Below are 19,672 nucleotides of genomic sequence, written 5' to 3' on the forward strand. Positions count from 1 at the left end.
CACATACCCTTACCTCGCCTCATTGGATTATAAACACCAGTTTTCTTTATCTTGCTACTTTCAACTTTACTCCTTGAATCTTCCTTTTCTACCAGGTGATGGCTTCCACTGAGGCTATGTTGGCCCAATTTCATACCTTTTTGGTCAATTTTCTTAAAACTTTCTCAGACTCAGCCTTGTTTCTTTTTAAATGTCAACCTCCTATCTAATTTGTGTATCTTTTGCCTTCCCATCCCTGATTTTACCATAGGCAAGATGCCATCGGCATATGAGAATGGAGGAAGAAAGGGCCTTCTGCCTCTGAGCTACCTCTCCCTCTCTTCCTTGCATGCTTTTTCTGGGGGGGAGAGAGGGAGAGAGGGAGAGGGGGAGGGGGGAAGGGGAGGGGGAGGGGGGGGGGGGGAGAGAGGGACAGAGGGACAGAGGGAGAGAGGGAAAGAGACATCTCCTTTATGTTCTACTTGTGGAGAGTTCTAGTTCTTTCCACATCTAGGGCCTAACTACTGTCCTGGGTTGTTTTCTTGGAGCTCAGAAGGTGAGGCCCTTTATGAAATTAGTCTGTCAACCCTCAGCTGATACATTCTTACCACCTCTTCTGATATGTACTCCCTGGATAATGGAGAAATATCTAGCCTACAGTCTCCTCTGTTTGGCTTCTGTTTCTAGGGTCTGTAGCCCCAAATGAATCCTGACATCACACCTCTTCATACTTCATGCCCTTGCCTCATGTGGCACCTGCCATCTTTCCCGTGACCCTTCCTGCACATGCCAGCAATTGCCTGTGGCTTGCTAACAATCAGGATGGCATCCATTACCATCCCTCCTTTGGGGGATGGTAGATAAGTTATACACAATTTTAAGTGATTTTCCTGTAGTCTCACTCTTGGCTTTTGAGAGGGAGGAAACATACTCTATATGCCCTTGTTGATTGGTGGAAAAAGGAAGAGCACTTCTCTACTCCCCAAGGAGACTTTTCATTTTCTCCCCATTTGCCCTCTCCATGTTCATTTGGGAGTAGTGGGAAGTAGAGATAGTGTCAGGGCTGATTCTGCTGAAATCTCGCTCTCAGCAAGCCCAGTGGGAGGTGGCTGGCCCCTGTTGTGGGCAGCCATCTGTATAGGACCAGTCTCATCCCTTAACCAACGAGAAACATTGCACTAGACACCTAGCTTTCACTCTAGTTCCTAGTATTGTGAAGCCCCAGTCTTCTGCCCCTGCTTTCTCTGGCTTGTGACACTTGACAATTAGGTTCATCACAAAGATGGGAGGAGGACTGAGGAGCTGCCAGCCTTCTCCTTGCTCCTCCTTTTGTGAGAAGTCAGCTACCCTCTCTTTCTTTGATGGTAACCATGAGGATTGGGTGAGTCAGGATCCATTCAATGTGCTACAGTTTTCTAAGTCTCCTGAGAATCTGTTTTATATTACTTCCATTATTCTCAATTCATTTAAGCAGGGCAATCTTGTCTCCTCACTAAGGTAAAAAGCTGAGACGATCCTTAAATAGGTAAGTATGGTATTCAGTATTTCTTTTGCTTTATGCACAGACTCTGCCCCAGTGCTACGCACATAACAGGGACTAAATACAGGTTTGTTGGCTTGATGGAGGACAACATGAGCAACAGACCCCAGAAGCCTGCATTATGGCAATCCGTGGGGGCTGTCCACTGCCACGGTGAACCAAAGAGGCTAACACCTCCGTGGTAAAGAGCACTGAAGCCTCCCTCTGGCCCTAAAGGCTGTGTCCACCTGACACTCAAGATTAATTCCATCCATCAAAAACTCAAACAATCCAGAATTGAAATCCAGATTTCTAGAATCACAGAAATAATATGATTGAATGCTTGTCTTTTATTTTAAAAATGATTTATTGTTTGCAACTCTGTATAGTGCCAGGGAGACTTAGGTAAAGCAAGGGGAAAATTGCCAGCATTCCTACAGGAAGGGTTGTTTTCCAGTTTTGAAATTTGAAGGAGGGGGGCTGGTGAGTATTTTTTTGTTTTTCTCTTTGAAAGGAGGAAAAAAAAAAAGGAAAATAAGAATGAATCTCTAACTGGAAGGGAAAATAACATTTAGTAAAAATCTGAAAGCAAATGCTAATAAATCCTCAGGGTATATGTACATTCTAATTTTTTTAAGTTGATACACTGTATTTCCTAAATTATACAGTCCCATCCATTGAAACTGTACCATCCATTTAACAGTAGCTGTTCAGAGCAAAGAAACATGACCAGAAAAACTCTCAATCTTGATCATAAGACATTTCCTAACACGAACATGATAGAATTAAAATGTTGAACTATTAAGATCACTGTTGTTCCGGGCTCTTTGCTTAATCTTCTTTACAACCTGTAAGACAGATATTGTCACCATCTACATTTTACTGATGAAAAGCTAACCCAGCTTCAAAGACAGTGTAAGTGGCAGAACTGGATTCAAACAAGTCTAACCATTGTAGCAAATAGCCCCAAATAGCAGCTCCACATGTAAAAACTTCACTGTTAGCGTCACAGGCTTGTCTACAAGAGACCTAAACATCTCCCACCACTTCCAGTTCAAGCCACCTCATCCTGACTGCAGCACGCGATTGGCCCCCTGACTTGTACTTGTACCTCTACAGCGAGCAATCCTTACAAAGCTTACATAGATCTTGTCACTCCTCAGCTCAAGATCCTGCAATGGCTCCATCCCACTCAGAAGGCAACCAAAGTCCTCATCATGGCCCACCAGGCCCTCCCAATCTGGCTCCTGGACGCCACTCTCCCTCCGGGCCTATTCCAACCTCCCTGGACTCCTAACTGTTTTCGGATGCAACAAGTAACCTCAGGGCTTTTGAACTCGCCGTCTCCTCTGTCTGGATTGATCTTCCCCAGATACTCAGAAGGCTCTCTCCCTCATTTTCTTCCAGCCTACAATGAAAAGTTATCAAAAAACATCCCTGTCCATCTTCTTTAAATAGCATTCTCCAGGACTTTCTGTTCCTTGCCCTGCTTATCTTCACAGCAGGTATCACCTCCTGGTAGCTTAATCCTTTTTTTTGTTTCTTTTTCTCCCTCTTCTAACATGTAAACTTTTTTTTTTTCCAATTATTTTTTTAAATGTTTATTTTTGAGAAAGCAATAATATCAGTGAGAGAGGGGCATAGAGAAGGAGAGAGAGAATCTGAAGTGGGCTCTGCACTGACAGTATACAGCCTGATGCAGGGCTTGAACTTATGAACTATGAGATCATGATGTGAGCCACTCAGGTGCCGCTAAAATGTAAACTTCTTAAAGGCAAAGACTGTTCTGTTCACCCTTGATCCTCAATACACAGAACAGTGCCTGGCATAAAGTGGGTGCTCAGGAAATATTTGTTGAGTGAATCCATTCATTAGAAATCCTATCAGTCTTAATAACTAAGAATACATATTTATGAGCATGATACTCTGCTAGGATTTTATTCTGTACAATCCCTACTCCATTCTGAATAATCATAATATGAGAAAGCTTTAAGACCAATAGTTTAATAATGAGACAGAGTTGTCCACTAACTCTTGCTACACTGTTAGAGCAGTGCGTGATAGTTCAGTAATAATGTGGTCCGTCAACAGCCTCTCCAAAACAGCATTGCTCTGCCTTAGCCATACAATTGCACTTTCCTTGGCCTCAGTTCTCTCTCAAAGGGGCATTTCACCAGGACAACTTCAGAGTCCTTCATTCTCTCTTTACACACAGCTCTGCACTACAAAACTCAGCTTCAATTTTAATAACATTCTCTTTTGGTCTAAACCTAAGCAGAGACCGTGTAATCATTCTTTTGAGAAATAAGTGCTCCTTTAAGAGGAAATTTTTAACCAAATAATTTCTATTGTTGTGAAGGCAGAACAAAAAGAAATGATGGAAAAATTCAAATAAAAAGAGTTCCAAAATAAATTCTCTCACCCTTAAGACAAATATGTGTTGTTTCTGCATGGCTAAGCCTGGGGACTCCTATCTCTACAGCACAAAGGATTTATCCTTTTCCTCATCCTTTTTTGGTTGACTTCCCATCTTGCCTAGATTGTCCTTCTTGCCCAAACTGTATACCTTCCAAAATACAGACAAAGCAAGTAAGAATCCCAAGCCATAAGCTCAAGTGTTTGGGAAATATAGCATGTTAACATTTTTCTATAAATTAATTTCAACACAGGAGCCCTTCTGCCAAGCTGACAGGAAATTTAACTTTCAGACGATACTAGTTCTCTCCTTGCTCTCTCCATGTCACTTGGGTTGTTTTAGGTCCTGAGGTCTACGTCCCCAAGGTACCCTCCCACCATTGCTCATCTGTCCACTTTACCCCAGAGACTACACAGAGACTACTTCCAAGCAACACCGGAAGCTTCATAGATCTTGAGGGGAGGTTGAATCCCTGACTGGGGATCCAGTCTTTCCTATACCACAGGGCCATGTCCTAAGAGGTCCTATCAGGTTCTTCGAATGCTATCAGGGACCAAGGATTATGGGGCCTCGGACCTCCCACTGAATCTCCCATCTAACAGAATCTCAACTTAATCTCAGAATGCCTTTTCTCTCCAAATTGACTCTCTTCAAGTGACCTAGACCTTTGAAAACGAAAACCACACTTTCTGCCCCCACTGCAACCAAGCCAGAAGATCCTGTCTCTGCTCATGCATCTCAGAAGAAAAGGATAGATAGCTCGGTGTGGGCTGGATTTGGAGAATCAAGTGGTCCTCCCACCTAGGTCATTAGGGAATTCAGACCCTCAGGCTGCTGCAGCCATTGAAAAAAGGCCAGCGTGACTAGATGTGCCTTGATAAGATTCAGCCAGCTCCACTTGCACTTCATGTTTTATGCAAAATCCAAGTCATTGAAGGAGTTTTGAAATGGTTATATCACATATTTTAAGTGATCGATACGAACTTATATTATTTATCGGTATAAATAATTTGCCCTCCAAGTATAGTTTGCATGGAAGTAGTCTCTTTTTATGACTTAATCCATTTACGACCATAAGAAACATAGTTGTATAAACCACCTTGCTTTCAATGTCCCCTTCTTTGTCAAGGGTCAAGTCATCATAACTCAGGAATCACCTTCCTACACAAACCATATTCTTAGCAGAAAAACAAAAAGACTCAGGCAGTCCCTGCAAGATTCTCCCTCAGGACCCTGCACACAGCTGCACCTTTGCCTTTTGTAACAACGCAGTGTTTGGCCAGCAGATGCTTCTCAAGGACATGTGCACTGTTGAGGGTGAGAATAAGACAAATATTACAAGCATCCTTAATTCCCATCTTGACTTGCCATTTTTAGTTTTCTTTCCTGTAAGCCATGCAGTTTGAGGAATCACCTTACATTCTTCTCTGGTACAAGGCTAGGTCTAAGTAGATATAACAGACACCATGGGGGGGACAGCAAGCATAGGTCAGGCTTTTCAGCAGCCAAGGTCAAAAGCAGATAGGATTCTTGCCATCAAAGGAAAGAAAACTCTTCATGACTGTCAAGAAGATAAGTCTGGTAGAGAATGAAGCCTGCACAAAAAGCCAAGAGAGCTATACTGGAATACAATCTTATGGAAGCCTTTGAAGCTTATGAAAATGGAACCATTTTCCATTTCCAATCACCTAGCCACCAAACTTCTATTGGTCCCCCACAACAAGCCAGACATTGTGCTACACTGGGAATTATTACAATATGAATATTCTAATGCAAAAAAGCTTTTCAAAAAGACCTATTGCAATGATATCACCTATTGCAATGATATCATATGCTTTAGAGCCTCATCTATTCTGGTCCCCGTGTTATTGATAGTTATGATGGATAGCAATGGGTATTTTACATACATTATTTCATACACTCTTTCAAACAACCCCAGAAAGGATTACCTGGTCCATCTTATAGACACTGGGGCATAGAGAAGTAATTTGCTAGTGAAGACAAAGCTGGGTAAAGAATGCTGTAGGACCCTTAGCCACTACACTGTGGAACCATTCACTATTATCCACGTTTTGTGTTCGTACCATACACACACACACACACACACACACACACACACACACACACACACCTTGCTGGACTAAATATTTATGACAAATATTTATCAAAAAAATTATAAAATACGTTTCCTCCCTGAACTGTATGTAGCTTTACCTACTAATACCTAAAGATGTACTTATTCCCTCTCAAGACAAGTTTCTAATAATATCATATACAAAAAAAAAAAAAAAGAAAGACACCAAGCACCTGGACCATCCCGCTACCTCATGTCAACAAGGGAAAAGAGAATCCTGTCCAGAAATGTCACTTGCCCATGTTAGATTTCTTTTTGTTCTGAGTCACCTCTGGCATAAATATATGCTTGTCACCATAGGAAATTATTGGCCAGAAGCTGTCTGAACTCAAAATTGAAACCAAAAAGTCTGATATTTTAGAGCACACAATATGTCATTAGGTTTTGTTTTTGTGCCTCAGTTGCTGTAATTGTCAAAGGACAGAACAGTACTTGCCACCCTCTTTCAAAATTTTCCTCAAAGATAAAAAAAAACATTAGGTTCTTTCAATTCTTTCACTAAAATGTTTACATGAGACAATCGACAAAGATTTTAGTGACATAGAATGTTATTCAAACATTCTGATAATGACTGTATTTGTCTTTTGTTAAACCCTTTCCGCAAAGCATTTCCATCTCAAAATATCAAGTGGTCAAATGACTAACATCCTTAGCATCAATAACCAACAAGAAAAATTATAAGCCTTTTATGAATATTTTTATTGCTAAAACTAAAACCATTGTTAAAAGTCAAATACTTTGATCAGTGGTATTATGTGATCATATGCCTTCCTGCTAAAAAAAAAATGAAATGGAAATAGTACACTTATTAAACTCATCACATTTGGAAAAAAAAAACTCATCACATTTGCTTCATTAGGGACCTTCATTAGTGACCATCTAGAGTTCATTAGTAGAAAAAACAGACTTCAGTTGGTTTATTTTTATTTTCCTTAGTCAACATTAACCAATGTTGTCATTGCTGTATTTGTATTAGGAAAATGTCTTCTCCAAGTTAGAATACAGAACCTATTGGTGTTAATTTGGGGTATAGCAAAGACAGGTCAGGCTCCTCCCCTCAGTGTTCCCAAGGGCTTACTAGTGGTGCTTAGTGTTCACTGGTGGCTCTAAATACACTGTTACATCTATTCAAAGTGATGTGATGGAATTGGAAATGCATGCGGAGTTGTCCAGCCCTGTGAAGGATTATACAGCAATATGTACCCAGCTCCAATCCCATTTTATTATTTCTGTAGGCTTCACACCTAGCATGGAGTCCAACATGGAGCCTGAACTCACCACTTGAGATCAAGACCTGAGCTGAGATCAGGAGTTGGATGCCCAGCCAACTGAGCCACTCAGGCATCCCCCATTCCCATTTTAGAATTACCTCCCCCACCACTGCATTCTAATGCATGCTTTGCGTCCAGCTCTATTATTCAGGGTGGTAGCACAGTCCATGACCTGCAAGGTTCCCAAAGAGGTCACTCCCTCGCCCCCATCTCACTCAAGCATTGCCTCCCTAACAGCCTCAAATAAATACTATCTGGCTGTTTTAATTCTTGATTCCCTATTTCTGAATTCCCAAAGGTTCCTGATTACCAATGAATCTCTTCTAGCTCACTTTGTGCCCACTATAACCCCCACTTTGATACAATCTGGTACTTATGCTTGCATGCCAAGAGAGGGTATATAAATTTGAATGACTTGGCACCAAGAGTACTATCTTCAAAGCCCACTATTCTAGGCCTTGATGGAGGAACTGGGGGCCTTTGGAAGGGGATGGAAAGAACTGAGGAACAACCACCTTCCTCTATTGTTATGCGAGACAAAGATTCACAGAGGAAAACTGCATGAGATTGAAACATTTGAAAATTAGTGTCAGAATAGGGGTGCCTGGGTGGCTCAGTCATTTAAGCATCCAGCTTCGGCTCAGGTCATGATCTCACCATCTGTGGATTTGAACCCCTTGTCGGGCTCCATGCTGACAGCTTAGAGCCTGGAGCCTGCTTTGGATTCTGTGTCTCCCTCTCTCTCTACCCCCCCCTCCTCACTCATGGTCCTTCTCTCTCAAAAATAAACATTTTTAAAAAATTTTTTAAGAAAAGAAAATTTATGTCAGAATAGATACAAATTTTGTGAAGAAAAGCCTTGCTGTGATTAAACTGACTGGCCAACATAATGACTTCAAGAGAATAATATTTAATAGAGTTCAGGAAAAGAATTTCACAACACTGTAAGAAACTCCTCCCTTCCTCCCCCACAAGGCTGCTGAGACAACATTAACGAGGTAGGAACAGCAGGAGTTCTATGGAAGGGGTGAGTTCTGTTATAAGATGCGCACGGAGCCTCACACATGCATCGTGTCAGGAAGACAGACATGCTGCTCCAGCTCCCGCCACGCCACGTGCTACAGGAAGGAGTGGGATTCATATCTCACTGATGAGTTATGAAATTTGGATGCAGATATATTTAACATGGGGTGGAGAAAGAAAGTGGGGGAGGGGGAGAAAGAGGAAAATGGGGGAGGGGCAGAGAGAGGGAGACACAGAATCCCAAGAATGCTCTAGGCTCTGAGCTGTCAGCACAGAACCCAGCATGGGGCTTGAACTCATGGACCTGGGCGACATCATGACCTGAGCTGAAGTTGGACGTTTAACCGACTCAGCCACCCGGGTGCCCCCATCCATTGATTTTTCTATTAATATCTACCTCCAAATCTTCTCATTTGTATTTAGATCTTAAGAGAAAGGGGGAAAAATAAAGAAAAAAGAGATATATCCAGTAGCTGCTACCTTGAGGGGTCTTACAAGCAGAGCAGACTTAAACAATAACTGCCATCACAGTAACTGCCAAGGCCAAGATGATACTTTTTAAGCTTCTTCACACTGGAGCTATATGTTGTGAATAGGAATTCTTATTCTGATTGAAAACCTAAGCTGTAGCCATCCACAGAGAAAATCCCCAGTGCCCTGAATTTTCAGTGACCTCATTATCCCTTTTGCAGTCTTGCCTCATCTAAATCAGGCTTAGATGTTAGAGAAAGTGAGGAGGATGTAATGCTTGATACTTTGGGTGACTTTAACTCTCCCCTCCCTTGCATAACACAGCAGCATGGTATTACAGTAGGCTGTACGACAGCCCCCGAAGCCGTTCATGCCCTCATTTCTGAAACCTATGAATAGGCTCCCCTAGGTAGCAAAGGGGACTTCACAGATGTGATTCTGTTAAAGATTTTGAGATGGGGAGATTATCCTGGATTAGCTGCCCTATGTAATAAAGGGGACTTTGCAGATGTGATTCCATTAAAGATTTCGAGATGGGGAGATTATCCTGGACTAGCCGGGTGGACCCTAGACTATCCTAGGAGTCCTTCTAGGAGAGAGGCAGGGGGATCAAAGTGAAGAAAAGGAAATGTGAAGACAGAACCAGACGTGGAAAGATGTGCTTTAAGAGCCACACACTATAAAATGCAAATGTCCTCAAGAAGCCAGAGAAGGCAAGAATGTGAGTTTCTACCTCGCAGCCTCCCAAAGGAGCACAACCCTCCTGACACCTTGATTTTTGACTCCCGACTTCCAGAACTGTTAGTGAAGGTACTGACTCTGCAATGGTTGTGGCAGAAACAGGAAACGACTATTATGAAGTATCCAGCTTTGCTTCCTAAGCATGCTTGCTGTTTCCCTTTCTAAATTATTTCTCTATGAAACAGGACCACAAAAGGTCCTGCTGAAACCTGCAAGAAACATTTCCCAGAATCTGAAGTCCTCGGGCAAGTACACACTCGCTTCTCTGGGTTACGAGTGACCCAGGGTTTCCATGGACTATGATTGGAGCCCTCTGATTTCAGAAGATGGCTTTGGGAGAAACTGTATTCAGGTAAAAGTGAAACCCCAAACTTCTCCCTTGCAAATAAAAGAGAAGCCATTATTAAAGAGAAGTTGTACATCAGACCATGAATTTCCCAACTCCCACTTCTTAATTTGAGTTTAAGTAGTTCATAGGTCTTCTCTTAAAACTAAGCAAATATGTTTTCCATCAAGATGAAAACCCTGGGCAATCAAAGACTCTCTGAGCATTTCCAGTCTTTTCAGTAAATGTAAAGATTCCATAATGTAGAGGTGCTCGTGAAGGAGGAGGTGAGTAATGGAGTAATAGTGAGTCAAAAGGCCTATTTTCATCAAAATACCTCAGAGGGATTCTTTGCTGGGTCCCGAGTTGACAGAGTAGCATTCATTAAAACCATGTTATTTACACAGTTGATTTTTATAACCAGCTTGTTGCTGTGGGCTCAGGCCAAAGACTCTAACAACAAAAGCCCAGTAACATAAAAAACCAAGTTTAAAGCGGAAATTAATTTCAAAGAAATGGAAAAGAGTCTGCTTTATTAGCATATGTTCTTCAGGAAAAAGCTCACTTTTCTTATATAAGAGCTCTGTTAAGCCAGATGGGCCTTCTAGTAGATAGAAACTCATCATGGAGAACACTGTGCTTGGAATTTCCTGAGGCTAAGTCCCTCCAGGGCCACTGTCTTGAAAGATGCTAATTACCAACACAGAAAATTTTCCTTGTATTAATACTGGTTCTGTACAATTGCCTTGATCTTTAAACCTGCAAGATTTAAAAAAAATACGCAGACAAAACTTCTCTGTAAGAGTGTATCAAAAGGCAAGTGAATTCTATTATAAGCTATTAGTTTTTTCTATTTGGATACCCAACTGCCACTGAATCCTATAAATCAGATTTGCACTATTTAACCCAAGAGACTTCAACTATTATTTTACCTTAGAGCCAATGATCTCATAAGAGTTGCTGTGTATCAGCATAGTCATACTCCATGATTCTAGTAAGTTAGAATTTTAAAACATTTTACAGTAATTTTTCCTAAAGATTAGTTCAAAGTGTTAAAACCGATTTTCTCCCTAAAACCAGTATGCATGGCCATTAAATTCAAACAAGCAAACAGAGCGGGTTTCTGTTATTAGATGATCTTACTCTTCCTTACTGAAAAGGCTGGGCCTTTCCTTGGAAAGGTATCCATTCAGGATGAGCTAAAGAAGATGTAGTCATTATACAAGGGCTTTCAAGGAGTGTCCTCATTACTGTGGGGAATCGGAAAATGAAATCTCAGAGGAAAAAGCTGGAACCATCCTGAAAATTAGGAGGTTGAGTGTTAGTAATGTTTTTCAAGTTCAGGAATCTTATGGAGGAAGAAATTATAGCTAGCTTATTTTCAGGTCAACAGGGGAGAGGCCAAGAAGTTTCCAGAAGCTTCCAGTGCACCTTGAAAGGAGCCAAATGGACTGCAATAAGGAATTATCTCAATTTTTTTTTTGGACTCTTAGATAGTCTAGCAACAAACAGTCAGACCAGGTGAGCAGGTGCTGGCCCAGAATGGGAGGGATCTCCCTCCTCAGGTGTCAGCAGGGGGTTGGGATCTTCCAGCAGGCTGCTGGGGGTCCCCCCTTGCCTCACTGCTCTACCCTTGCCACCTGGCCCCTCATTTATCTTCACTTTCCAACCAACCCAACTGTTAGTGTCCAGACCACAGACAAGAGTTCTCAAAACCCTCACTTGATGGCTTCCTTGGAAGGTTTCAGAGCTTAATGAATGATTCTAATTCTTAGAAGAGCCAATATTGTTTTCCATGACTGCTGTGAAAGGAGATTACACAATATTTCTTTAGGGGCCATTACAAGTAGCTGCTGCACAGCACAAATTGGAAAAACAGGACAGATTTCTCACGAGGGCTGGGCCAGATGGCCTGTGAGAGTGCTCTCAGAGTCCTCCCTAGTTGTCGATTCCAAGAAAAAGCATCACTGCTGGGCTTCTGTTTTGGTTTCCAGTCCGAGTAACTGAAAATCAACTTGCAATGAGGATTTTTAAATGTATTTTGATTCAGACTCTCAGGAGCAGGCTTTCAAAGTAACCTCTAAAAGCATGGAGGAGAGTAACGTCTGTGCAGTACTGAATGCCCCAATGAGCATTTCATATCTGGAGTTGACATGGAGCATTGTCTCATCATCTGAGCCCATGGTTTTTTTCAGTCTCTTTCTGAGACACCAGTTCTGTAGAAAGTGTGACACTAAGCACACTATCTTCTAGAACTTAATTTTCATCCAGTTTCAAGACATGTACAAGTAGAGAGAGCCATGGGGCTCCTCTGGGGTCCTCACAATTCTGTAAGAGATGAAGAAAGCTTATCTGGCTCTCTTCTTGAACAATAAGGCTTTGCTTCTTCTAAAGAAAAGTTTGAACTGAAAACTGTGCTTATGTATAGAAGAAAATTGCCCTTTCTAGAAGCATTTTATGCACTGTGCTTCTTCCTATGTTGAAAAATCGGGCATACCCAAGAGGGTACAGTGTAGAAGCTTAAGGTGAGTAAGGAATTCTGCTCCTGCAGTCAGGAGACCAGAGTTTGGCCTTGATTCTCCCATCAACTCCTTGAGTAACTGACCAAGAAACTGGCCATTCTGTATAAAATGATAGGACTGAATTAGATGGCATCAAAAGTTCCTTCAGCACTAGCATTCACTACGAACTCACTCATTTCCAGTGATCACATAAGTTTAAAAATTCTTAGTATTGAAATGGAAATGTCTAAGACTTTTGCCTTAAGTTCTTCCTCTTTATTTTCTAATTCTAAAGAGTAGGAAACTGGTGAGCAAAACATTTTTTATACATACAACAATGATTAGTTGGCAACAGTGAATAATTTTTTATCATAGTATATTAATGACTTTAAGAATGACTTTAATATTACTGTAAGTAGGAATCAATGCTTCTGATTTCAATTCTTCTCGTACAGGGTTTTTCTCTCCTAAAAGGAATTTTGAATTCAAAAAAGCCAAGAATTCTTTATTTTGATCAGATTCACTGGACCTAAATCTCATCCTGTTCATGAATATACTAATGACAGATGATGTATTTGAAGAAACAAATTTGAAAATTCAAAGTCAAATATTTGGATCTAACATCCCTTTTGAACATAATAGGATTTCCCCCCTCCTTTCAGAACATTTCTCAAAATTATCACAAGTTCAAGCATTTGCAGAATTTTCTTTAAAGAAAGGATTTCTATAAAAGGAGTGCATTTGAAGGGGGGCATTGCGTGGATTGGGGTTAGAGACTTCTTCTGCAACAACCCAGTTGAAGATTACAGCTGGAAGATGAGCTGTTTCTGGAAACACTTTGGAAAGATTCCTTAACTTGTATGTGCCACACACATGTGTGCACGTGGGCACACACGCACACGCTTCCAGAGCCATGAAACTGGAACGACGTTTGCCTAGCAACTTCCGGGAGGCTGCCTCCCCTCCTACCGTTTTCTCACCAGCCCATGGATGCCAGACTTCTGACTGCTGTCTTGCAGAGGTGGAATAAACTCCAGGAGACTGAATCAGCAACTAATTTTCAGGAAAGTTTCCCCACCTCCCCATTCTCACCATTTTGCTTTGAGGAAGAGAGGAAAGCCCATGGTATCAGTGGAAACCACAATGGTATTCTTAAAAAAAGAAAAAACTGACATTCTAAATAACCAAGCTGCTCTCTTCTCTGGACTGAAATCAAATATTTCTATTTGAAACACAACCACAGAGCTGGCGCTTCTCTCCCCCTCTTCAGCCCACCTATTTCCTCCCACTTTTCTCCATACGCATGTGCTCAAACACACACACATACACACATTCAGTGCCTTTTACGTAATCGGCTGACAAAACTGATCTTGACTTCAATTGCTTTGATTCAAAATCTGCCCACCGTTCGTGGGAGGTAGAGAACGGTGGATGACATGTGTGCTTTAATAAAGAGGCTGCGAAAGGAGTAGCATGGGAAAGGCATCTGGTCTGAGTCTTCTGTGTAGTCCTGATTCTCTGTAGGAAAACAGGGAATGCTATGGAATTAAAGCACATTCTCTTACTTCACATTTACAACTCCTCAAATGTTTTTTGGAACAACCGCCAGGTTAATCCTTTCTTAACAGAACTTTAACAAGACAACTGTTCAAAAATCAGCAACCTCCATTGCCCATGTTCACCTGTTGTCTAAAATGGGTTACCCTGGCCTCTGATGTGTCCTAATCCAACCCTTCTTTACCTGCAAGACACTCTCCCACCCACTTCCCTGCATGGACCCTCCACCCTATTGTATGATTTCTCAACACCACCTGCCCGGTCTTTGGGACATGCTGCCCCCCTGCTGTAGCCTGCTACCCTCCTCCTCTCTGCTCATGTTGGTGTTTCTCCTCCAATACAAGCTTCCATGGCTTTTCTCATGTGACCTCTCCCTGACTCCTACATCCTCTGCTGAATGAGGTCTCCTCAAACTACAGCAACAATCCTCCTTTGTACTGTAACTAGACAGGTACACATATGCAGCCTTCTTGTGTACCTGCCTAGTCACACCTAACTGTAAAGGCTCAACAGACAGCCCTCTTGTTTTGCATTTAACAGTGTCCCACAGATATAGCCACTCATTTTCCAAGCATTTATTGAGTAGCGATCATGTGCCAAGTGCCAGATTAGACTCTGGGGTTAGAGAGATGAATAAAATCCAAAACTCAAGCTGCTCATAGACTAATGGGGAAGACACAGATGCAAATCGATAATAGCAACAGTATGCCTTCAATAGCCTCCACAACAGAAGTAAGAACCAGTTGCAGTGAGACATTGAAGAGCGAGGTTTAATGCTAAACCGAGTGGGGCCAGGGAAGGTTTTACTGAGAAGGTTATGCTAGTGTTGGATCTTGGAGAATGCATAGGAGTTTGTCTGACTGATCAAGTGAGATAGGAGAATTCTAGAGTAGAATGGCCAGAATGGAAAAATGATACAGAAGCACCAAAACAAACACGAAGGTTCTGGGTACTGTGATGGGTCCTCTCTCAAGTAGATACTTCTGATAATGCATGTGGTTATCAGAGGAAAGATGAGAACAGAGTCACAACTGGGTAAACATGATGGAAGCCACATCATGAAGGACCTCAGATGCCAAGTTAGGTAGTTTGGATTTTTCTTCCCCAAGCTACTAATTGGCACTGAAAATTTGAGGATAATCTTGTAATCCGAATTTATCCAGTGTATGCTAAAATAAGGACAACCACCTGACTTTTTTAAAAACCATTCATCCACCAAAGGACAAACTGAAATATCCAAACCATGGAATAAAAAGAAATGAACTACTGAGACACACACAACAATTCTGTTGGGTCTGAAGAGAATTATAACTGAACGGCAAAAAATCCCTGAAGATTACAATCTGTAGGATTCCACTTATATTTCTGCCTTGAAACAAGAAAATTATGGAGCTAGATCAGAGAGCAGTGGTTGCCAAAGACTAGGGCTATACGGATATATGGTTATACTAGGTTATATGGATGTGGTTATAAAGGGATAGGCATGAGGGAGCCTCATGGTAATGGAATAATTCTGACTCTTCACTGTAGTGGTGGTTACACAAACTTCTACATGTGATAACATTGCATAGACCTACAAATATACACATGCATGAATACATGTATACTGGGAAAATCTGAAAAAATTCTGTGAATTGTGCCAATATCAATGAAATAGTTTTGATGTTGTGCTGTTGCTATATAAGATGTTATCACTAGAGAAAACTGGATTAAGGGTACACAGAAGTTTTCTATAGTTTTCTTACAAATTCTTCTGAATCTATACTTATTTCAAAAATATATTAAAAAATTTTTAACATTTATTTATTTTTGTAAGACAGAGAGAGACAGATCATGAGCAGGGGAGGGGCAGAGAGAGGACACACAGAATCGGAAGCAGGATCCAGGCTCTGAGCTGTCAGCACAGAGACCTATGCTCAACCAAGTGAGTCACCCAGGTGCCCTCAAAAAGATTTTTAAGTGACAAAAATGGTAAAAGGTGATTAACCTAAAAATGGAAAAGGTAACTCTTTAAAGTGGAATTTAAAGATTATTGCTCAATTATTGATTCTTATAAAGAATTCTCTTAAGAATTTCAAAGCCTATTTCCTGTAACGTTATAGCACAAGGTTTTATTGATATGGATGTACACACTATAGGTAAGATTTTTCTCATGAATTGGGTCCATCACTGTTCAAATTGTTCTAGGACTAAAGTAACAATTTTAGAATGGGGGTGGGTAGATATCAGTACAAATGTGCTCAAGTCTGAATGACAAAGGCTCTGAGACCATGTCAAATTCTAGTAGGATCATTCTAGAAAGTTATTTTAAAAAGAGACTCAACCACCCAAATAAGCAAAAACAAAACAAAAACAACAAAACCAAATCTAATTTAACGTCTCTTCTCCGTGATTTGGCTTTCTTAGGATGAAATGGTTACAGAGAATACATCAAACTGTTAGACACAGTGTGATGGACACAGATTTAAAATACACACAAACTAAAAGAAAGCAACTCTCCTGCGTTAACAGAGCACAGGTGTAAAAACCATAAGAAACACAATAGTCCTATGTTGTTTACATACAGGATAGTCCTCAGGATCAAGGGTAGGTGGAATCTTGTTCTCCTGGACTGAAAGTAGCCTTTGAATGGCAGATTTTTTCTAGTGGATTCTTTTACCCTCAGCCTTAAAACAATAGTTAACTTTATGCAAGCTTTTTGCACAATGGTGGTTTGAAAGTAACAGTGGCTCTGAGTATTTTATTCTTGCAGAATTCAGATGCTTCACACAAGTATATATTAATTCTTTCTCAAATGCCAAGTTCATAAGTTCCTGATTAATGAACAGTAATCATCGGCTTTTTAATAGGAGTTGGGCTTTCAAAATTATAAGGTAAGAGTGTCTGGGTGGCTCAGTCGGTTAAGCATCGGACTCTTGGTTTTGGCTCAGGTCATGATCTCACAGTTCATGGGTTGGAGTCCCACACTGGGCTCTGCACTGACAGCACAGAGCCTGCTTGAGATTCTTTGTCTCCCTCTCTCTCTCCCTTCCCCATTTGTACCTTCTCAAATAAACATTAAAAAATAAAATAAAAATTATAAAGCAGCAGATAAGTTGGAGACATTCTGCTCCTTTATCAGGGCTGTGACAAGGAGGTCCTCGATGTTCATGTAGCACCTTTTACAGCACTGCTGGAGGATGGCAGATATGGGCACATTATCACTCATGCCCCAAGATGGAACTGTAATTCTGGAACTGAAGCAGGGACAGTAGCCTTAAGGTAGAGCAGTTAAGTTAGCTCAGGCATGACCATCATCTTCCCCCAAAATGAAGCCTTCCTACAAATGTCTCCTAATAGATTATTATTTGTTTTCTTGCTTGTGGTCCACTTCCCCAACCTGAATGTGAGCCCCAAACCTTGTCTGCTTTCTGCACCTTTGTGAACCCAGCTCAAGTAAGGTTGCTGAAACAGAATAAATACTCAGTAAATATTTGTTGACTAAAATACCTCTTTAGAACATGGCTTTTGGATAAAAAAGAAGTGAGTGGTAGACACTTTTCCAATTCTGATGAAAGCTATCAGCCCTCCCCTTAAGAAAAAGATTACAAAAGCACAGTTTTTTTTTTTTTACTCTCCTATAGAGTTTCTAAATCCTAGATTAAGCTATCCCTATGGAAGTCATTTTCAAAGCTGAGAAGGTTATTGTAAATACAACTGGCCACTTTTTAAAATTTTTGCTATTTGTTATCAATACCATGATATTTTAGTGACATTAAGGACAAAGAAAAGGGTAATTTGGCTAATAACATTTCTATCATTTTTTGTTTATAAAGTGCAGAACTAGTCTCTCTCCCTCTCTTTCTCTAACCTTAAGTGTACATTTGGCATAATTTCAACTTCTTCCTAAAGGCACTGAATGAAATTTGAAGGAGAGTTGGGTGAAGTCACATTCACACACACAGAGAACCACCTGCCCATCATGGGTAAGATGGTTCAGAATAAGAGGCAAGTGGAGAATCTTGTCCAGTCACCATAAACCACAAATGAGTCTAAGAATACTGAAAACCACAGATGGCTAACTTTTTGTCAGAAAAGAGCTGTCCCTAGTTTCCAGGAATGGAAGATGCCCACGTGAATCTTACTCGCTCACTGAGCTTTTGTAAAAAGAGACTATTATCCAACCTGAACTGAGCTGTACATATCACCAGAAAAACCTGCATGGAAATCTCCTGCCTTCTGAAAAGCTTATTAAAACCAAATTCTACCAACACAATGATCCATAAGCAACTATGAAACTGTGCCACAAGAAAGGAGGGGTATTACTTTTTGTTTTTTTCTGGTTTATCATGATGCTGCTAAAATGCTGGTCAACACAATTAAAGTGACCTCTGTGATCTGATCTCCAAGTGCCCCATTCCTAGTGGCCCTGCTGAATAAGACAGCAGCCAGTCTCCCTCACGGCAGCCCGACTGCATGCAGAGCAGAACCCCAGGGGCAGGGCTGAGTGTGTGCCACAGGAGCTGAGCTGAGCCGATATACAAAATGCCAAGCACACTGGAGCCTGCGGTCTCAGTTACCAAAGGGTCACTGTGGGCCCCCCCTCCTCAACCACGGAAACACCGGGAAAAGCAGAGTTGCATGAAGTCGGGCTGCTAGCATCGTGCTGCAGTTGGGGCAAAAAGCTTTAGCTATGGTTTCTTAGTGCCTCCCCCATACACATGGCTTGCTTTCTTACCGGCTCCAAAATCCATCAAAACAACAGTGCTTGGTGCTTTTGCAAGGAGCTCTCCAGTACCTCTACAGAGAAACTTTTTAAGGGTAACTTCTGTAGAAATTAATTTAAATGCCTATCGCAGAAACCCCACATGGGAAGCCTGAGGTGTGCATTATTTGAATTGCACCAAGTTCCTTCCATCCTGAAACCTGGCTCCTAAAACCTGGCTCCTAACAAAGATGAGGGAGAGTTAAAATGTAAGTAACTGACAAAATCGCATCTGCAAACTAGAATAACCAAAGCTTTTGGAAGATGCCCCGTTAGCCTCTCTCCTCTACCTCTGCAAACACGTTGGGACTAGAAGCACAGTAGTTTTAAAGAAGTAAAGCCAGGAAGGCTCAGTGCAAAGCAGATAGCGTGAGAAGGCAGGAGTCACAGAAGTGAACAATGAAATTTTCTACTTATCGGATTTAAGTCATTCTCTATTAAAGAGAGCATCAACTATTACCAGGAAGGCCTCCAACTTTGGAAAACAAGCTAGAGAAAAAGGTAGCTTAAAAATTTATGAGGAAATGCATATTAAAACAAATGACGTTTTCTCCGTATTTCACAAGAAGGTCTCCATTTTATTCAAAGCCATAATTTAGATTTAAATATGTCAGTATTCAATCTAATCTACCTTTACAGGCGTTTCTTCCTGCAACAAAACTTCCCTAAGAGCTTGCATAGCATTTGCTGCCTTGGTCTTTTGAAAGCTAAATAAGAATGCAGTACTAGATGGGAAACTAATTTGAATAGCATAATCACAGAAACTACAATCGGTACCATAAAACAGGACCAACACATTTGCTGTTGAAAAACTACCCTGATCGCAATGCCAGTTTTCAGCAGTTGTGTTAGTCTCTACAGACTGGAATTCATACAGCTGCTAAGGTGTTCCTAATACTTCAGAATATACAAAATGGGCTGCGTTTTTAAAAATATCATATGCACACAACACAACCACTTTGGGTTTCCCCATCTCCTAAAGGTCTATTTT

At 41.1% G+C, this 19,672-nt stretch overlaps 1 protein-coding gene across 3 annotated transcripts in view; it reads right to left on the reverse strand.

The window, feature by feature from the left end:
• The window catches only part of KCNAB1 (potassium voltage-gated channel subfamily A member regulatory beta subunit 1), a 452,797-nt gene that overhangs the window by 242,003 nt on the left and 191,122 nt on the right, over window positions 1-19,672 (reverse strand). The window lies entirely within an intron of this gene.

The sequence above is a fragment of the Suricata suricatta genome, chromosome 5 (genome assembly GCF_006229205.1).
Source record: "Suricata suricatta isolate VVHF042 chromosome 5, meerkat_22Aug2017_6uvM2_HiC, whole genome shotgun sequence".
NCBI lineage: Eukaryota > Metazoa > Chordata > Mammalia > Carnivora > Herpestidae > Suricata > Suricata suricatta.